At 44.2% G+C, this 21399-nt stretch overlaps 1 protein-coding gene and 1 long non-coding RNA gene across 2 annotated transcripts in view; one reads left to right on the top strand and one right to left on the bottom strand.

The window, feature by feature from the left end:
* The window catches only part of LOC146855203 (glioma pathogenesis-related protein 1-like), a 1108037-nt gene that overhangs the window by 682746 nt on the left and 403892 nt on the right, over positions 1 to 21399 (top strand). The window lies entirely within an intron of this gene.
* Positions 1400 to 21399, bottom strand: part of LOC146855205 (uncharacterized) — a 48354-nt gene continuing 28354 nt past the window's right edge. Inside the window, exons 2-3 of the long non-coding RNA XR_014980804.1 lie at positions 10707 to 10799; positions 1400 to 1565 (exon numbers count right to left, since the gene is read on the bottom strand). This is a non-coding gene — a long non-coding RNA (uncharacterized LOC146855205). The remainder of the gene's footprint in view (positions 1566 to 10706; positions 10800 to 21399) is intronic.

The raw sequence follows: 21399 nt of genomic DNA, 5'->3' as shown, positions 1-21399 counted from the left end.
ACTGTTCTTTTTGCATTCTTAATATTGTATGCAATCTTTTAATGATGATTTACATTTTTGGAAACAAAATTGTTACAGAGATTCCAATGGTAGCACAATCAAGCGCAAGTTGCTATGGGTTAAAGTGGTGGATCTTAACGCTAGGTTGCCACAAACTCATGCTATACATACTTTGAGTCATCAACTTGTTAGAGCTAAGGGTGGGTGTAGTTTGCGTACTCGTGCTATGTGGAACTCCGCGAAGCAGTAAAAAACTCTGCAACGCTATGCGGAGTTCCGTGAGCATGCAGAGTTGCTTGTTCCGCATGCTTGTGCATGTTTGCGAGACGTTTCTGACGTTCGGCAATGCGGATTGCATGTTCGGGGGAAATTTCACGCAAACTTCACCACGCGATTGTCAATGGGCCCGGCCATCTTGTTTTTCTACTCTTTGTTATGGTTCTGGGGCCTGTTTGAAAACTTTTGATCCTCCTAATATCTTTTCAATACTTTGTTTCTAAAACTTTTTATCAGATCTTTTTTATTTATTATCTATCCCTCTCTCTTCCTAAGTGTATATTTTGCGTTTGTTTTCTACTTTTAATGCGTTATTGTACTGTTTTTCTGTTGCTTGCTTTTTTTATTTTTTTTACTTCTCTACTTCTTCTCCTGAATTTATTTTTTACTTCTACATTTTCTTTGCTCTGCTGCTGGACCCAGTAAGTCCTTGTTAATATTAATATTTATATTTCCCTAACTTTTACTGCCCTTTATTTTTTTCAAACTATTACTTCCGTTTCCTAATTCTATTTTTTACCAAATCTTCTTCGATCTCTCTGTTTCTAAATTCTTGTTATCCCTGCATTTACCTACCAACTGAGTTATTTCTAATTTTAGTTTCAGTGTTTTTTTACATCAATCTAACTGCCTCTGACTATTTACTTCTATATTAGTCTGTCTGTAGCTTGCTTCATAATTTATTCTTTTTTTTCAGTCAGCTTTCCCTCTCCCCTTATATTTTGTGGTCTGCCTAGTGGTGGTACAACTGTAGGACTCAGAGAACACATTGGTCCGACCTTTACTAGTACTACTACGCTGCTTTGCAGATTGCATGCCCAAATCAACTAAGGTATTCTACTCATTTTTGTTGAGATTAGAAGGCTTTCTTTTACTTTCTTTCTTATTTTATTTCAGTAAATAAATGATGGTCACGTTGGACACCCCAAAGTGGTGTATTTTCACTCTTTCTCGTCTAGGTCTAGTACTATTATTATTAGCTGCAGCTGATTGTGAACAACTGATTACTGTGCACCATGGCTGGAAAGAAGTATGAGGAGGAGGAGGGCTGTGAGGGATGGGCGGAAAATGAATCTGGGAGGCCGAATGTGTTTCTCAATTGTGGCGTTTTTATTGCGGGAAGACAACGCGACAAAGGAAAGTGACGAGAAATGTATTTTAAAAATGTCGTGGGTCTGGGTTGTGGGATTCAGTCTTTTAGGTCGTCTTCTTTCATGGATAATCGTCTTTTTCTTTTCCTTCTCTTTGGTTCCAGGTCTAGACTCCAGCGGTGTGTCGTCCCCGGTTGTCTGGAGAGAAGACAAGGAGAGCAAGGTAAGTAAGATGGCCTGAATAGTAGGTTTGTAAGTGAGAGGGACTGTCACCACACCCAGGTGTGCGGGAAATAGAACCTCTTTCGCTCTCTGAATATTAACATTTAGACCTTTGGAAGGGGTGGGAGAAAGAAAAGAAAATTTGCAATTCGCCCCGCTGGCTTTATTTCTTGTGGGTCGTTTTGGGCTTTCCCCAGATTTCCACCTTAAACCTCTCTTTCTCTGGTTTTCATTATAGAGAACCTTTTACTATATCATGATTTTTATTAGTAATGAACATTTAGAAATAATCAAGCAATAGTCATAATTCTTGAATAGTTTTAGGCAGGCTCTTTTCTTTACTCTTCTTTTCTTTTCTTTCTCTTTCTTGGAATTAATAACCGTATTTGAGCAGGGACTCTTCTTGGTCCCTATTTTCTACTCGTCTTAGGCCCCTCTTCTGTTTCCCTCCTCCTCCCCGTACTATCTAACTTGTATTAGGGCTTTTCCGTGTTTTGTTCTTCCCTCCCCGTACTGCCCATAAATCCTCCATTCTCCCTCCGTCTACGTACGGGGAAAAGCCGCAACTCTCCTGACTTGCGGCGGGGAAGTTAAGCCTTCCATGGTGACCGCCACTCTTCGCTCCAGGTCTTTGGAGCTGCGTCGTCTTCACGCTTCTGTTACCCGGCTATGGAAACTGGACGTCGGTCTCTGTCTTCCAGATCAGCGTCATTGTCCCCCTCTCCTCCGCTGGGCTGGTTCTTTTCTCCTACCTCCTCTTGACGTGGATTCACACCCTCTTATCTGGAGGCTTCCGGGTGCTGTCCCCTCCATCTCGCCTCCAAGGCGAACGTCTTTGCTTGACTTTCCACACTTGCTTGTGATTGGCCACGCACATCTATGGTTCCGCCTTCCTCCTTCGTTAGTGAATCTCTGCTCTCTAGGTTAACCCTTCCCTTCTCTTCTTTACAGGAAACCGGACGTTGGAGCAGTTCACCGGGCTGAGGACGAAGAGGTAAGTGAGGGGGTGTTACAAGTGTTGGGTTGGGATCCTTTAGGGATGTTAGGGTATTTTCAGCGGGCGAGGTTGGTTCCTTCCTACAAGGGCACAATTCTATTCTTTTCCAACCAAGAGAGAGGACTCGAAAGACCTCATTTCCAATTTCCCGCCCAGTTCGCCACTCTTTCTTTTTAACCCCTTCGTGCTCATGATGGAATGGTTCCGTCATGAACACCAGTGCTCCTGTGCTCGTGACGGAACCATTCCGTCATGAGAACAGGGGCACAAAATCCCTCTGCTGCAGACAGCAGAGGGATTTCCCTTTTTTTATTGGCCTCGGGAGGTTGGGGAAGAACTTCCCCAACCTCCCGAGGCCAATTAGCATTTTTATTGCAATGCGGATTGCGCGCATGGCGTGCTGTTGTCATTGCAATGAAACTGAAACTAAAACTTAGTTTCATTTTCATTGTTTTGGTGCTCGTAGGGCTATCTCAGCCCCCCTAGCACCGAAACAGATGGGAGGGGTATCGTTGGAAAGGGGAGAATCTCCCCTTTCCAATGGTACCCCTCCCTAGTGGATCTCTGTTTGGGCATTGCCCCAGGGGGGCGATCCCCAAGCAGGTATCCACCGACTAGGCAACAGGGAGGGGGAAGCGGCCCCTTGGGCAAGGGCCTTTGCTCCCCCCATATTTTTTGGCCCAATTCAGTCTTTCTGCCCCCACGGGGGGGGGCAGAAAGCCCACTAGAACCAGGGCATTTTTTTAGTATGTAAATTAGGGGTGGGGGCTGCCCAATATGGGCACACCAATGCCCCCACCCCCCTGCACAATTAGAGTCTTTTTGCCCCCTCTGGGGTCAGATGGGGACAGTAGCCAAAGTGGGGTGGGGGCTGCCCAGAATGGGCTTGCAGATGCCCCCACCCTACCCCCCCAAAGAAAACTAAAGACTTGTTGCCCCTCCAGGAGGAAGATGGGGGAAATAGCCCCTGATCTGCTCCGGGGGGGGGGGGCAGAAAGCCCACTAATCACCAGGGATTTTTTTTTTATATAGGTAGGGGTAGGGGTTTGCCCAGAATGGGCATGTCAAGGCCCCCACCCCCAAAAATGTATACAATCTTTCTTCCTCCCCTGGGAGGCAGATGGGGCAATAGCCCCTTATCTGCTCCCCCCTCCCCCCGGGTGGGACAGAAATCCCACTAGGCACCAGGGATTTTTTTTGTTTCCAAAGTTCGGGGTGGCGGTTTCCCAGAATGGGCATGCCAATGCCCCCACCCCCCAAAAAAAGATGCCACATCCTTTCTTCTCCCCCAAGGAGGCAGATGGGGGCAGTAGCCCCTGATCTGCCCCCGGGGAGGCAGAAAGTCCACTAGGCGCCAGTGATTATGCTGGCTTTTCTATTAGTAGGGGTGGGGGCTTCCCAGAATGGGCATCCCAATGCCTCCACCCCCCAAAAGAATAGCCACAGTCGTTCTGCCCCCGTTGGGAGCATATAGGGGCAATAGCCCTTGATTTCCCCCCTCCCCAGGGCGTCAGAAAGCCCACTAGGCACTAATTATTTTTCAGGATGTGCCTACCTGTGGATTATGGGCCCTAGCGCAGCCGGCAAATAGGGAAACCTAGCAAACCTGTACATTTTTTTGAACTAGACACCAAGAGGAATCCAGGATGGGGTGACTTGTGTGCTTCTCACCGGAAACGGCCCAAAACGCAACGTGGACATAGCACATTTTCTCAGTGAAACTGACCCTTTTTTTTGCATAGTGCCTAACTGTGGATTTTGAACCCTAGCTCTGCCAGCACCTAAGGAAACCCAGCAAACCTATCCATTTTTTAAAACTAGACACCCAAGGGAATTCAGGATGGGGTGACTTCACTGGCTCTCACCAGGTTCTGCTACCCAGAATCCCTTGCAAACCTCGAAATTTGATCCAAAAAACAAATTTTCCTCACATTTCTGTGGTGGAAAGTTCTGGAATCTGTGTGGATCCACAAAATTCCACTCACCTCGCATTCCCCAAAGTCTTCCAAGAAAAATGGTACCTCACTTGTCCCTTGCAAAACTAGGTTGTTTTGTGATAGGCAATTTTGATGTCGCCTCAGTACGTTTTGAGCCCTTGCCTGTCACGGGTCCTTAGGCCTTCCACAAGAGTGAGGCACCATTTTTATCGGGAGACCTGGGGAAACGCTGGGTGGTAGGAAATTTGTGTCAGCCCAGTGATGCCACAACTTTCCCGCACAAAAATGTGTGGAAAATGCTATTTTTTCAGCTAAGTTTGAGGTTTGCAGGGAATTATTGGTAAGAAAACTTTAGGGTATCCACGCAAGCCATACCTCCCTGGAATCCCCCGGATGTCTAGTTTCCAGAAATGTGTCGGTTTGGTAGGTTTCCATAGCTGGCTGCCGAGCACCAGGTCAAACACCCAGGGGACCCCCCTTGCAAAACCAGGTTGTTTTGTGATAGGCAATTTTGATGTCACCTCAATACGTTTTGGGCCCTTGCCTGTCGCGGGTACTTGGGCCTCCCACACGAGTGAGGCACCATTTTTATCGGGAGACCTGCGGGAACGCTGGGTGGTATGAAATTTGTGTCAGCCTGGTTATGCCACAACTTTCCCACACAAAAGTGTGGAAAAAGTGATTTTTTTCAGCTAAATTTGAGGTTTGCAGGGGATTCTGGGTAAGAAAAAGTAGGGGGATCCATGCAAGCCATACCTCCCTATAATCCCCCGGGTGTCTAGTTTTCAGAAATGTGTGGCTTTGGTCATTTTCCCTAGCTGGCCGCCGAGCACGGGGCCAAAAACCAAGGTGACCCCCCTTGCAAAACCAGGTCGTTTTGTGATAGGCAATTTTGATATCGCCTCAATATGTTTTGGGCCCTTGCCTGTCGCGGGTACTTGGGCCTCCCACACAAGTGAGGCACCATTTTTATCGGGAGACCTGGGGGAACGCTGGGTGGTAGGAAATTGGTGTCAGCCCGGTGATGCCTCAACTTTCCCACACAAAAATGAGTGGAAAAAGTGATTTTTTCAGCTAAAGTTGAGGTTTGCAGGGGATTCTGGGTAAGAAAACGTTGGGGGATCCAAGCAAGCCATGCCTCCCTGGAATCCACCGGGTGTCTGATTTCCAGAAATGTGTGGGTTTGGTAGGTTTCCCTAGCTGGCCAACGAGGACAGGGCCAAAAACCCAGGTGGCTCCCCTAGCAAAGCCAGGTTGTTTTGTGATAGGCAATTTTGATGTTGCCTCAATACGTTTTGGGCACTTGCCTGTCGCTGGTACTTGGTCCTCCCACACGAGTGAGGCACCATTTTGATCGGGAGCCCTGGGGGAACGCTGGGTGGTAAGAAATTTGTGTCAGCCCGGTGATGCCACACCTTTTACACACAAAAATGTGTGGAAAAAGTGATTTTTTCAGCTAAATTTGAGGTTTGCAGGGGATTCTGGGTAAGAAAACGTTGGGGGATCCACACAAGCCATACCTCCCTGCAATTCCCTGGGTGTCTAGTTATTAAAAATGTATAGGTTTACTAGCTTTCCCCAGGTGCCGGCGGAGCTAGGGTTCAAAATCTTCGGCTAGGCACTTTGCAAAAAAAGTGTCAGTTTTCATTGTGAAAATGTGGTGTGCCCACGTTGAGTTTTGGGCCGTTTCCTGTTACGGTCACTAGGCCTACCCACACAAGTGAGGTACTATTTTTCTCGGAAGACTTTTGGGAACACGGGGTTGGCGGAAGTTTGTGGATCCACGCAGATTCCAGAACTTTCCACCACAGAAATGTGAGGAAAATGTGTTTTTTTGATAAATTGTGAGAATTGCAAGGGATTCTGGGTAGAAGACCCTGGTGAGAGTCAGTCAAGTCACCAGATCCTGGATTCCCCTGGGTGTCTAGTATTAAAAAATTTAGAGGTTTGCTATGTTTCCCTAGGTGCCGGCAGAGCTAGGGTTAAAAATCTACAGCAAGGCACTTTGCAAAAATTGTGAAAATGTGGCGTGTCCACGTTGTGTTTTGGGCCGTTTCGTGTCGCGGGCACTACCCCCACAAGTGAGGTACCGTTTTTATTGGAAGACTTTGGGAAACGTGTGGTGGGTGAAATTTTGTGCATCCACTCAGATTCTAGAACTTTCAACCACAGAAATTTGAGGAAAATGTGTTTTTCTTTGAAACATTTTGAGGTTTGCAAGGGATTCTGGGTAACTTAACCTGGTGAGAGCCACACAAGTCACCCCATCCTGGATTTCCCTGGGTGTCTACTTTTAAAAAATGTATAGGTTTGCTTGGTTTCCCTAGGTGCCGGCAGAGCTTGGGTTTTGAAAATCAACAGCTAGGCACTTTGCAAAAAAAGGGTCAGTTTTCACTGTAAAAATAAAGTGTGTCCACTTTGCCTTTTGGACCGTTTCCTGTCGCAGGAACTAGGCCTACCCACACAAGTGAGGCACCATTTTTATAGGGAGACTTAGGGTAACACAGAATTGTAGAGCAACTGTTGATGCATTTCTGCCTTCTAAATGAAAGACAATGTGTAAAAAAGAAGTCATTTTGAAAAATGACCTATAAGTCTTATGCTAGTATGGGTACTCTCAATTTCGGAAATGTGCAAATATCTACTGTTTCTAAACTCTATATTTTGTTCCAATTTCAGAAATACATAGGTGTTTTTCATACCAATTTTTCCATGTATATATTTTCCCAAATTAATTGCTATATACTTGGAACATAATGAAAAACCATTGCAAGATGCTGCTCAGTTATGGGCACTGGGTTCGTTGGGTTCTTGGTGAACCTATAAGTCCTATATATCCCCACAACTAGAAGGGTCTAGCAAATGTAATGGTATATTGCTTTCAAACAGCTGTCACAGTTAGAAGAAGTTACAGGTGAAAACGTTGGCACATATGGCTGTTTTTTTCAACTAATTTTCAATTTTTCCTATATTTAACTGTTAGTTTCTATGAAGAAACCTTGAAGGATCTGCACAAATGACCCCTTGCTGAATTCAGAATTGTGTCTTCTGTTCCAAAATGTATAGCTTTCCCGGATCCATTATTGGTTTCATACCCATTTATACCATTAACTGGAAGGAGGTTGAAAGCACAAAAAATAGGAAAAATAGGCTATGTCCCAGAAAAATGCCAAAACTGTGTAAAAAATGTTGGTTTTCTCACAAAAAGTCTGCTTGTCCCTGAAATCTGGGAAAATTGTGATTTCAGCACCACAACCCCTTTGTTGATGCCATTTGCAGGGGAAAAACCAGGCGCTTTCATCTGTAGCCCTTCTTTCCACTTTTTCCCCAAAAAAACAAAATGCAATTTTATTTTGGCTACTTTCTGGGTCCCCTCCAGGGAAATCCACAAACCCTGGGTACCTTTTGAATCCTCATGATGTTGGAAAAAAGTACGCACATTTTGCGTGGATACCTTATGTGATCATAAAGTTACAGGTGCCTAAGTGCGAACTACCCCAAATGGCACGGGGGGGGGGGTGGGGAATTGGCACCAACAAAATGCAGGAACAGATATTTTATTATTTTTGATAGGATAGGACATACTGTCTACTCTACTCTGCTCTAGTACCCGATTTGTACTAGTGAGGTGTGTGTTGTATGAATGTATTGTATTTTCAATCTTGCTAGTGATACAAAATAAATAGGGGGAGGCGTATATATCATCTAAAAAATATGTAATGTTTTTTCTAGGTGTACTGACCACCAGTGCAGGGGCCAGCGGAGAAGGCGTCGCCAGCCAGGAGTGAGCAGATGCGGCCATTGTAGGGGGTGAGCCAGCAGCAGTGGTGGGCGGGGGTAGGTTATATTCCTTACTTATTGACAATACACACTCGCTGCAAGGGTGTACACTGTACTGTTGAAAGAGACTAAGTTGTTGTGAACAATGGTTGAAGAAGACACCCTTTACTTAGCATTAGCATTAGCAGTAGCATTAGCAGCGGGAGTTGAGTAACTAATGGCCCCTTCTATCTGTCTTCAACTCAGCTGGTAAAGTTTTATGAAAAAGACTAAGAGTCAGACGTCCTTGATGGATGGGTTAAACGAAAAGGGAAAGAAGTATGAAAGGAGGAAGGACGGGTGACATGTAATATATGACTGGCAGAGAAGGATGTGTGGGTGAGGGAAGGGGGCCCGGGATGCTTAGGTGGCTGATAAGATGCATGGGTGGTTAAAGGATGGGTGAAAGGTGAAAGAAAGGATGCCTGCCTGGATGGGTGAAACTGTATGGGTGATAGGAATCCTCCGGGGGTTTGATGGGTCAAACTCAAAGGCAAGCAAGGACGCATAGGTGGTGGTTTAAAGAAAAATTTCAAATATATGTTGTTGGTGAAAGGTTTGTTGAGAGATTAAGGAGAATAATTGGCATGTTTACTTTGAATGGAGGGATTCCTGGATGGTATTCAATCATAGCATAGGTGGAGATTGCCACTAGATGAAGAGAATGTAAAAGAAAAATAAACTGTGCCAGAGTAGCAAAGCCAAGGGTGAAGATGAGAATAAAATTAGAATGAAAAAGGAATAATGCTAGAAGAGAAATGCAATGATAAATGGGAAAACTGCTGGGAAGAAATGAGGACAGTTTTTTTTTCAAGGTTTTTGATTCAAGGTTGTATTTCAGAATGCTCCCTTGACTCACAGTAGTTTGTAAGCACAACATATATATTGTGTATGTATGAACCCATACCCACCCATTATCAATTGTCTCTCTCCGACTCCGAGGCCCACACCCTACCTATGTCATTTCGACCATGTCAGTCATGGGTGGCCTATCGGCTACATAGTTAAACAATCAAACAATAGTAGTACCTCAGTCACGCCGTCCCATATATAATCATTCATATCAGATATCATCTGCCTTGTTGTAGTAGTCATGGTGAAAGTGAAATTGAGCAGTTGCCATTGATTTAACAGAGTATGGCCATAATAGAAAAATAGATAATTGTGTAGTTGTAGACTACAGCTGCCCCATCTGCAGACAGTAGCAAAGTAATGTCAGTCTGCGTCTGCGACACAAGTATGTCAGTCTAGGGCACAAGCTGACTGAGCTGGCATGCCTACAAGGTTAATTTAGCTAAACAAGAGAGAGAAGAAGAAGACTTGTCTACTCAATAGTGCCTAGTAATGCTTGAAACCCCCACAAATGTTAGAGGCCGGGGACGTGGGAGGATACCACAAATGTTATGTACTTATAGTGCGACTGTGCCACTATAATTTTATGTTTATTATTATTTTTGTGTTACTGTTTTGCTAAGAGTATTGGTTACAATTGTCTTTTTTCTTTCTTAATATAGCTACTCCTTCCCAACCAAAACAACCCAATAGGAAGGAGTTAGCAGCCATGGCCCGGCAACGGAAGCCGGAGGTCATCCCTGATGAATATCAGCGACTGGTGGTTCTGGCGGAGGAGGTGGTGGCAGCAGCTGTAACCTCCTGCAATGCCCCGGGCCCCAGCCAGGCCCCCCAGTGCCTCCAATGGTATGGTGCCGTGGTCTGGCAGCCACCCACTGCCCTTCTTTAAACACTACTGCCCACCCCTGTTCATGCAACGGCAAGACATTTCAGCACCGCATGCTCCTCCGGATGGCGCGCCTAGAGGAGCGGATAAACACCCTGTAGAGGAAGATCCGGCAAGCCTGCTGCTAGACCGCCGTCGCCTTACCCCTTTTTAATCATGTTTTTATCCTTTTTTTGGTGGGTGGGAATTGGGCATTGGGTGAAACTTGTTTTTTATGGACATTTTAATTTATGGACATTGGACGCATAATGATGGACATTGATTGGGGTTTAGAAGAGGGGTGGGTCAGGGGTTGTGGGTTTTTCTAGTTAGTTTATTTGTTAGGGAAATACATTGTTTATAGTTTACATATAATTTAAATATTTTGTGGGGGGGTTACTCTTTTACTTCACACTGTTTCTCTAGCTGCAGGGCCGCAGCCAATTTTTGATTGAAATCTGCCGATAGTGTAACACACCGACAGATAGATGCGGTACCCTCAATTGTCCTACTGGTACTTTCAATCTCTCCTCCTATTCTATGCAGTCTGCAACTAAAACCCCTATGGACCCGGAAGGGTGTGGATGTGTGAATTAATTAATTTCCATAGTATATAGATTATGCCACACCCAAACTTCTTCTCTTACCTGTGATTGATGTTTATACTTAGGCTAAGCGATGGCTGCATGGTGATGGTTTGGTTTCCCAAGGTGCCATGGTGGTGGTAGTAGTAGTAGACACTGACAGTAGCATTTGCAAAAAAAGAAAATGAGACAGTCAGTCATCTGAGGGAGAATAGAGAACGAGTTGTAGAAGTACATTACACAAGAAGACTGCAAAACAAGAAACCATGATGATGACAAGCAATGCTAATGTAAAATAATGTAAACCAAGTCAACATTTATAGAACTGCAACCTCAGCACCCTCATGGATAGTTATTGTAATCATATCTGTAATGGGTAACACAGTATTCGATCCAATTCAACCGTCCTCTTGAAGGGACAAACACATACTTTTTCCACGGACGCCAATAATATGATCCGTTGAATTTTCACTGTTGGTTTATTCTGTGCAAGAACACTTCCAGCAAAAGATCAGCCAACACGTGTTTTGTCTTTTAAGACTTTTTCAGTCTGGAAATACAGATATAGTACATATTGTTGTTGTTCATAAACACATTTTTGTTAAATATTTTGACATACAATGTTAAAACGCTGTGCCAATTTGATGCAAAGAGAGAAATTTGGATGAGTAGTAGTGAACTTATATGGAAGATGAGAGAAAAAGGAAAAGGTGTGCCATAATCTAGACATTAGTTAGAAAGATCCGTGATTCTAAAGTCAAGCCCTCACCAAAAGTATTGACCGAAATTGTAAGGTGACCACACCCAAAAGTGATGTATGTAATAGTGTAACTATACACCCACCAGACCAGTAGTCTAAATCCTAATGCTCTTCTGGCACTGTTTTAGTAGTCACAAATGCCAGTACATGTAAACTGGAGCTACTTTGCTCTTCCAAAATTCTGGAAACATTAAAAGTAGATGGATAGATAAAAATATAAATATCCCCTAGTAAGGATAGAGATTATCCAGTGCACGTGTGTGATAGTGCTAATAATGGCTCTCCATTTAATTCAGAGTAAAGTTCACACTCCTAATTCCCAAATTAGGTCAAAAAAGGAAGCAAATAAGTAGCAGCGCTATTTTCTACAATAAGAAGAACCAAGATTAAATTGTGTCTGAAGAATGTTCACAGTCGTGTATGACTCATCCCATAGAGCACGCTTAGAAACCGTAACCAGAAGTGAGCAAAGTTTCTCCAGTATTAGGGTGTCTTTCATAGATTCACATGCCTGAATCATTCCCCATCGTCGGAGTGGGAGTCCCACGGTACATAAAAAAGCAATCATTATGCACATAAAAACCTTGGTAACATAAAACCAGGAAGTAAAGTAGCCCTAAGCTACAAGAAAAATCTTCCACACTTATGACTATCATAGTTATTATGTATAGTCCAAACTGTAGCCAATCAGGCGACAGCACCCACCAGAATGTTCTCCCCAGAGGGTCAGGCTCTCAGATTTTCTACCGCACGTCGTGTGAAGGGAGTCTCCCTGAGCTTTGCTCAGTACTTCACTATTTCTTCTGCATTTTTTCTTCTCTTCAGAATGTCATCTTCTAAGAGATCTCTCTTTAGACATGGTGAATCTTGTGGGAAGCTCCGGCTGTTTTCAGAAGACCCCCACAAGAAGTGCATTTACTGTCTTTATCCAGATCATGAGGTGAGAGATTGTAAAATTTGCAGGACCTTCCCTCAGAAGACCCTCAGAGATAGAGAAGGGCGCCTACTTCTGTGGCTACAGAAGATTAAAGACAAGGATAACCCCTTATCTGAGGTGGGAAGTGTGGCCTCTGGTTCATCTATATCCTCTAGGAAGAGGATGGCTGAGGAAGATTTATCTTCTCCTGGGGCTAAGGTGTCGAGAAAAGTTCAACTCTCTAAGGGTTCTAGCTTGCCTTCTTCTTATTCTTCTTCAAAAAAGGCTTCTCCACCTTCAAAGTCTAAGCCTGTTACTTCCCCCGAGAAAGACTGGAAAGTCTCTGGCGTCAAAAAGACTTCCTGAGAAAGATTTCCCTCAGCAAAAAGCTCCGTCGTCGACAGCTCCTCCGTCGACGATTATCATCGTTGACGCTACTTCTACGTCGACAGTTACCTTCTCGTCGCCGAGACCCAAGATGATCATGTCATCAGCTTCATCTCCATCGACGCTGGTCTCTGTTGCTGTTCGACCCATCTTGTCGATGAAGGAGATTTCATCTATCGTCAGCGCTCCGTCGACGGCGAAAGTTAAGAAGATCTCGTCGACGACTACCTCATCGACGGCCACCTCGTCGTCGAAGACTGCCTCGTCGTTGACGACTTACTCGTCGACGAAGATTGCCTCGTCGTCAATGACCTCATTGCCTCGTCGTCAATGACCTCCTCGTCGACAAAGATTGCCTCGTCGATGAAAACAGCTGCCTCGTCAACAATCACTTTCCTGACGCCCATATCGTCGACGGCACACTCGTGACTCCTCTTTTGTCTTCTTGCACAGACTTGCAAGTTTGGTCTGCAACAACGGCTACTGCCTCCTATGCCCTGCCTACGATGGCGGCTTCTTTGCTACCAAGACGTGGCTCTTCATTGGAAGCTCTCTCCCCACTGAAGTTGCCTGAGCAATTGCTGGATTCTGAGGAGGACGAAGAGGAATCCGAAGAGGACGACAAATTCCGCACTGCTAGAAGTCTGTCGGAATTGCTTATTGAGTATCAAGACGACGACCAGGAGGAAGAACCTTTCCCTGAGTCTGAAGCTCCAGCTCCTGTCATGGTTCCCACAGCACAAATGCCTTTGGCCCTGCTTAATAATTTACAATACATGTTGGACGACTATTATCGCAGTTTTCCTCCTTCTGAATCGGCGGAGTCTATTCCATCAACGCCCATGCCTAAGGTTTCTGTATCTTCTTTGGGATCTCCTAGACCACCTTCTCCAGTACCATCTCATCATTCCCATGATGCTAACACCACTGACGATGATAGGGAAGAGGGAGAAGTGGATCATAGGCCTGTTCTTTCGGAGTGGGACGAATACCAAATTAAGACTCCATCACCGTCAGCTCCAGCTCCTGTTGACTCTCCTCCAGTAGATATCGGAGGTTTTCATCTCCTTATGGAGAGGGCGACAAAAAGGTTTCTCATACCAATGGATACAAAGAAGGATGATTGCTTTCTCTATGATTTTAAAGATGAGAAAGACAAATACGGATCATTCCCATCATAGACTTCATCTGGATGGAAGGGTTGAAGATCATGACAGCACCTAATTCTCTTCCTGCAGTCTTGCCTCGATTAGACAAAAAATATAAGGCAGCAAGCAACTCACCTGCATGCCTCATAGGTCAGCCAAAAGCTGACTCTGTCATCGCCCAAGCGGTGCAGAGACGGGCCAGGAACCCCTCTTTGCACATAACAGCTCCGCCAGACAAGGATGGTAGATGGCTGGATTCGATTGGGAAGAAGGTTTCCACTATGGCAGCGACAACTGTCCGTGCTGCAAATTCCCTAGCCATATTAGGGAGATATGACAGGCAGATGTGGTCGGACATCTCCCCCTACATTAACATGCTGCCAGAACCTTTCAAGTCCGATGCCTTGAAGATCTTACAAGAAGGAGAGTGTACCTCTGCTGAAATAATTGATGCAGCCGTGGATGTTGCATCCACAGGATTCAGACAGTTAGCGGGTGCAGCAGTGCTAAGGAGACAAGGTTGGCTGAAATCTACATCTTTTCGCCAAGAGGTCCAAGCCAAAATTATTAACATGCCGTTTGATGGGGAGTTAGTATTTGGCCAGCATGTCGATGAGGCCCTTCAGGCTATTAAAAAAGACACGGAGACAGCGAGATCTCTTGGTAGCCTTTAATTTCGCAAGTCGTCCTTTCGAGGTGCTAAAGGACGTGGATCCTTCTCCAATAGGGGAAGTTACAATCAACAAAGGTTATACCAAACCACTCAAGGTAATCAAAGATATCAGCCCTACAGGCAGCAGTCATACGGACAGCGAGGTAACTCCTACTCGCAATCAAGAAGGAAGCCCTCCTACCGTGGACGGAATTCAACTAAAAAACAGTGAGATCCTCCACCTGCCACCATTTCTGCCGTTCCCCCAGTCAGAAGTTAGAGGAAGAATATCCCAATTCTACTCGAACTGGTACGCAATTACAACAGACAAGTGGGTTCTGGATATAGTGGCCAGAGGCCATGTTCTAGAGTTCATAAAGATTCCCCCAAACTCTCCTCCCAAAGGACCACCTCCTGCTCATCTCAAGGAGCTTTTTACCCAAATAAATCTGATGATTCGGAAAAGAGCAATCGAAAAGGTCCCTCCTTTACAAAGAGGAACAGGATTTTATTCGAGATTTTTCCTGATACTAAACAAGTTGGGAGAATGGCACCCCATTCTCGACCTTCGCGCCTTCACAAATACCTGAAAAAGTTATCTTTCCGAATGTTAACACTTCAAGAAATCCTTCAACTGCTTTTGGCGGGGGATCACATGGCCACCCTCGACCTCCAAGACCTACCCAGACACAGAACATTTTTACAGTTCAGAGTGGCTGGCAGGGGATTTCAATTCAGAGTCCTTCCATTTGGACGACGATCAGCACCCCATGTGTTTACAAAGGTCCTAGCACCGGTGGCCGCACACCTTCGTCTGGAAGGAATTCAAATTTTCCCATACTTGGACAACTGCCTTATCAAGGCGAATTCTTTACAAACGCACATGTTCAGAGATGTCTGTCACTGTTCCAATCTCTGGGTCTCTCCATAAACTTCGAAAAATCTCATCTGATTCCATCACAGAGAAAGACCTTTTTGGGAGCCACATTGGACACCCAGCTAACTCAGGCCTTCGTCTCAAAAGATAGACAACTCAAGATCTGCAAACTAGCTCGCTTATTGCTATCAAAAAGGTGCATTTCAGTCCGACTGTACAAGTCTTTCCTAGGGATGATTTCTTCCTGCATCCCTTTGATACCCAACTGCCGTTTCAGAATGAGACCATTGCAAGAAGAACTCAGCCTTCAATGGTTGCAGATTTCGGGGTCTTTCGACGATATCGTTCGCATCACTCCTTGGATGCGAGAAGCCTTCCTTTGGTGGACTCAAATAAAGTACGTAAGGGAAGGATGTGCATTCCTGGTCGAACTGCCGAATTTCTCTATAACCACAGATGCTTCCCTCGAGGGATGGGGGGGCGCACCTTCAAGGGATGACGGTCAACGGCAAGTGGAGCATCCAACAAAAGAAGTGGCATATCAACCTTCTGGAGTTGCCAGCCATTTTCTTGGCAGTGAAGTCATTTCGAACAGTTATTCGGGGAGCCTCAGTACTAATTCGAACAGACAACACTACAAGTATGCATTACTTAAACAAGCAGGGAGGGACGAAGTCTGCCCTACTATCTCAACAAGCTCAAGAGATCTGGGACTGGGCAATTCGTCACAAGATCTGCCTTTCAGCTATTCATGTTCCAGGAGTCTCCAATGTTTTAGCGGATTCCCTCAGCAGGTCAACAATATCCAATCACGAGTGGGAGTTACATCAACCAACTTTAAACCGAGTCTTTCGGGAGTGGGGCCACCCCGGTATAGACCTGTTTGCGACCAGCCAGAAACGCAAATGCCCATCCTTTGCAAGTTGGGTTCCCCACAACGACTCATGCGGGAATGCGTTTTCGATGAATTGGTCGCAGATATATGCCTATGCCTTTCCTCCGATTCCCAGAGTTCTCAGCAAGATCAAGAAACAACCTTGCCGCGTGATACTCATTGCTCCCAGATGGCCTCGCCAATACTGGTAAACCGAACTTCTCCTTCTCTCGGAGTGCGATCCCATACAGTTTCAAACAATACCGAACCTTCTGTCCATCCAGAACTGACGGATCTGTCACCCGGACCCAGCATATTTGAGATTAGCAGCATGGCTCCTCAACACCTTGAATTCGCACACCTAAATATTCCTGCGGACTGTCAGGAAGTTTTAGCTAATGCCCGAGCGTCTACTACTATTAAAACATACAAGCTAAAATTGAAGAGATTTTGCATGTGGTGTCAATCTGTCAATATACATCCGATTCATGCAAAACCAGAACAAATTTTACCGTTCTTTCTTCACTTGGCAAGATCGGGCCTATCCCATTCTACTTTGAAAGTGTTCTTGGCGGCGATTTCAAGGTTTCGGCCGGATGGATCTAATTCTCTTTATTCAAATAGTCATTCAGCAATTCTTCAAGGGATTGTTTCGGATGTTTCCCCCTATTTGGCGTCCACCTCCATCCTGGCATCTTAATGTAGTGCTTAAAAAACTTGCGGCACCCCTTTGAACCTATTCATAAATTGGACTTGAAGTTCCTTTCATGGAAAGTTTCTTTGTTATTGGCTCTGACATCAGCAAGGAGAGTCAGTGACATTCAAGCTTTCACTATTAAGCCACCTTTTCTTCAATTCACCTCAAAATCAGTAGTGCTACGCACCAATCCCAGCTTCATGCAAAAAGTACCTGCGGACTTCCACCTTAATGAACCAATAATTTTAAAGACATTCTTCCCAAATCCGCTGACAACTGCAGAAAGTGCCTTGCATTCCCTTGACATCAGAACGGACTGCAACAATCCGTAAATCAGACCAACTGTTTGTGGCCTATGATAGATTACGTCAAGGATATTCTGTTTCCAAACCGACCATAGCTCGTTGGATTTCTGCTGCAATTTGTCTATGCCATCAACAGGCGGGAAGACCTTTGCAGGCAACCCCAAGAGTGCATTCTACGAGAGCAATTTCTTCATCTACCGCTCTCTTTGCCGGTGTGCCTCTTCATCAAATCTGCAGAGCGGCAACTTGGTCCAACAGACACACTTTTACCAAACACTACTGTTTAGAGGCCTCAAGCGATGCAGATGCGTCAGTGGGACAAGCTGTTCTCCGCAATCGTTTTAAATAAGGTGAGCCTCTGTTTTCCCTCCTCCACTATCCTCTTTTCTAGACGTTTATTACATACTGTTTCTATGTCTTGAAATTGTTCTGCATATGTTGAACACAAATGTATTTATGTAGGATTATGGCAATATTGGTACTTAATTGCATGATATATGTATTTATATACCATTTTTACATATATATAGATATATATATCTCGGTCCGTCAGCTTGCTGCAGAAGCAGCCCCCAGGCCTGCGACGTTGGTGCTGTTAGTGGCAGCAGCAGCCACTATAATCCGATCAGAATCTTGTATTCCGCGTCAATTCCAGGAATAAGAAGACAGCACACCAGGAAACCGCACAAAAACTTTATTGTGCACTAGCTTTAGAAGGACGACGCGTTTCGGCGTTTGCCTTTGTCAAGTAACTTCCGACATGCCAATCAGCCATAGAAATACATGTGCAAGGTTCATTAACATGGAAAAAATACTTCCAGATTGCGCTACATCGTGAACGCTATGTAAAATAATTATAACACATTCATTCTATAATATTTCGAACGTAAGGTGAATGCGGTTGCATGAAAATGAAATTACAATTTACTTGGAAAGACACGCTGTGTAAATACGTAATTGTGTTAACTGATCATGTTATTGTTTGAAACAATAAAGTTGGATTTGATACAAACGCAAGTCATGACTACTAATTATATACATCGTATTTCATGAATTCCTCTGCGCAATAGCGTCATTAGAAATAAGAGCAATTAATTAAATATAGGCTGAAATAGCCATACGAATAGTATAAAATGCTCAAAATTACACTGGAAGGCACGAACCATATGGACCGAATACTGACACATTCATGATTATACTCAATCAATCGATATAGTGAATGCAATTGCATGAGCCACGAATTCGTATTGTGGGGGGCATGTTATTTGAATGGGTATTCAATCCTCATGTTAAATGAACATAATATTCCAGGATTTATTATGACTTGATAAAGTTGGACTTGATATCTACACATAGGTAATGGCTGCCCATTGTTTTCAACAATGTAAAACCTTACTCTGCACAATTGTGCCGATTTGACAAGTGAATTGTCAATTCAATGTAGGCTAAAATAGCTATAATATTCATCTAAAGTGACATTCATTTCAATCATGGTCACATAGGATTCTAAGATCATGGTTATTGTATTCTGTGTTTAACAACGGGCAGAAGGTACCCACATTAGATACTAATATAGTCAATAATGTTCTAATAGATCAATAATAGAGCTTCTCTATGTTAATCTAAGTTGGTGACTGGCAGATTACGGAAGTATCCATTACTAAATACTGGATAGGAAGGAGTGGTGGGTTGGTGATGTGTGATGAAAATACGAGGAAGGGTAAGGGGGAGTAACTGAGATGAAAAGTAGGAAGCCCAGAAGGAATTCCAACAGGAGCATCCATAATTGTGATAAACGTCTATATGCTATCCCAATTGGGAAATGTGATATCATCCTCAGTACACCTATATCCCTATCTTATTTAAAAGTGAGTATAAAAACAATTAAGAAAATAAATTTGAAAATAACATAAAATCCCAACTGCAGATTGGGAATATTCATATTACTGTAGAGACCATATAGTAATTATACTGCTACTGTTGACTACAAGCCTATGTGAGTTGCAAGTTCCTCCCCACTATTGAGTCCTTTAGGTATTTTGCAATCCAGATCTATAATAAATCTGGACTCCAGTACTCTTAAATTTTTCTCTCGATCCCCTCCACGAATGTGTTTGGGAATTCTCTCTGCTCCAAAGAATCGTAAACTACTGTTGTCACTGTTATGGAATTCAGAATAGTGGCGGGCTACTGGGTAGTTATGGTCACAGTTGGTAATGGCAAGTAAGTGCTGCAAAATTCTTAGTTTTAGTGGTAATTTGGTACTGCCTACATACTGGAGGCCGCAAGGGCACTCAAGTATGTAGACAGTAAAGTCACTGTTGCAGTTGATCTGATGTTTATTATATACATCTATATATATATATTATGGTACAAAGGGCGTCTTACGAGCATTATCTTCTGTACTGATATCTACTCTGATTCAGGCATGTGAATCTATGAAAGACACCCTAATACTGGAGAAGAACAATAGTTACTTACCTGTAATCTGTGGTTCTCCAGTATTGGTGTCTTTCATAGATTCATATGCAACCCGCCCACCTCCCCTCAGAGGCTGGTTTAGGCTATCATGCTTTGGTTCACTCCTGTGCGAGAAAATCTGAGAGCCTGAGCCTCTGAGGAGAACATTCTGGTGGGTGCTGTCGCCTGATTGGCTGCAGTTTGGACTATACATAATGACTATGATAGTCATAAGTGTGGAAGTTTTTTCTTGTAGCTTAGGGCTACCTTACTTTCTGGTTTTATGTTACCAAGGTTTTTATGTGCATAATTATTGCTTTTTTATGTACCGTGGGAGTCCCACTCCGACGACGGGGAATGATTCAGGCATGTGAATCTATGAAAGACACCAATACTGGAGAACCACAGATTACAGGTAAGTAACTATTGTTCTTTGCCCTCATGAGGCAAACAGTAACACGTGAAGACTTTTCATGCACAGCGAAACTATATAATAGTCACCTCAAATTACAAAACTATTCAATCTGTTATGAGCACATAAGAGAGTCAATGTGTCTCTGACAATTTCCAGTGTACAAAGAAACATAAGTGATCAAAACCAAATATAACCAGTAAAAAAAACAGTAAAGTTTATCTTAGCCAGCTCGCACTTCAACCAAATGCAGAGAACGCACTCATGGAAGGTGAAAAGACTGGGTACTTATTTTACTGGGTCCACAGAAATGCGCATGTGCAATTTCATTCATTGATATGGAAAACAGACAATTTTCATTGATTACGGCAACTGTCACTCCAAGATGTCAGTGACAGTTGGGATTACTCTCGATTAATTTGTCTGTTTTCCATTCCAATGAATGAAACTGCATGCACATTTGTACATAAAACATGGCAGTGCTGCTAAGAAATCTACAGTCGAAAAAGGCGCGAGCCGAAACGCGTCCTGTTTCTGTGTGCCTTGTAAAATAAATACAGAGTCTTTTCACCTTCCATGAGTGCGGTCTCTTCATTTGGTTCAAGTGCGAGTTGGCTATATTCCGTGGACTCACCACCATGTTGTTTGACCGCACCCGCTCCGAAGTGCTTGGAGCATTCATTGGTGGACTGGAGCCTAAAGTTTATCTTAGTGCATCTAAATTTTCAAAAATGGAGCGAGAGACTGGTCCTTTTCACTGTCAGAACAGCACCAGCAGCACTGAAAACACGCTCAGAATAGACAATTGCGACAGGGCAAGCCAGATTGTTTATCACCAGCCTGCTGAGCCTTGGCCATTGGCGCCAGCCACATGGCCAAGCCACAACAACAAGAAAGGGAAGACATACAATGCAGGCCTATGGCAAAAGCACACTGGCTGCCTTCAAAAAATGTCCGCCAGCCACATGGCCAGGCCACACCGAATATATATATATATGTATATATTATCTACTGGCGGTCGCCAGTAGATAGTTATAGTAAGGACCGTGTTTCCATAGGAAATCCGCAACATTCTATTTGAAATAACTTTGGCGCCGATTGACGAATCCTCGCGAAATTTTCAAAATAGGTGGGGCGCTCCGCTCCGCTCCTTCCCTGAAAGTCTCGGGGGGATTAATCAAGCGGGGGCTGAGAAAAAGGGGGGTCCCAAAACGCGTTTTCCCCATGCATTTTTCCATAGGACCTTTAGTCCAAGCTACAGCCCGAAC

This window comes from Triturus cristatus, chromosome 4_1 (assembly GCF_964204655.1).
Source record: "Triturus cristatus chromosome 4_1, aTriCri1.1, whole genome shotgun sequence".
Lineage (NCBI taxonomy): Eukaryota > Metazoa > Chordata > Amphibia > Caudata > Salamandridae > Triturus > Triturus cristatus.
The sequence above is the reverse complement of the archived record's forward strand: the minus strand, read 5'-3'. Positions and strand labels throughout refer to the sequence as shown.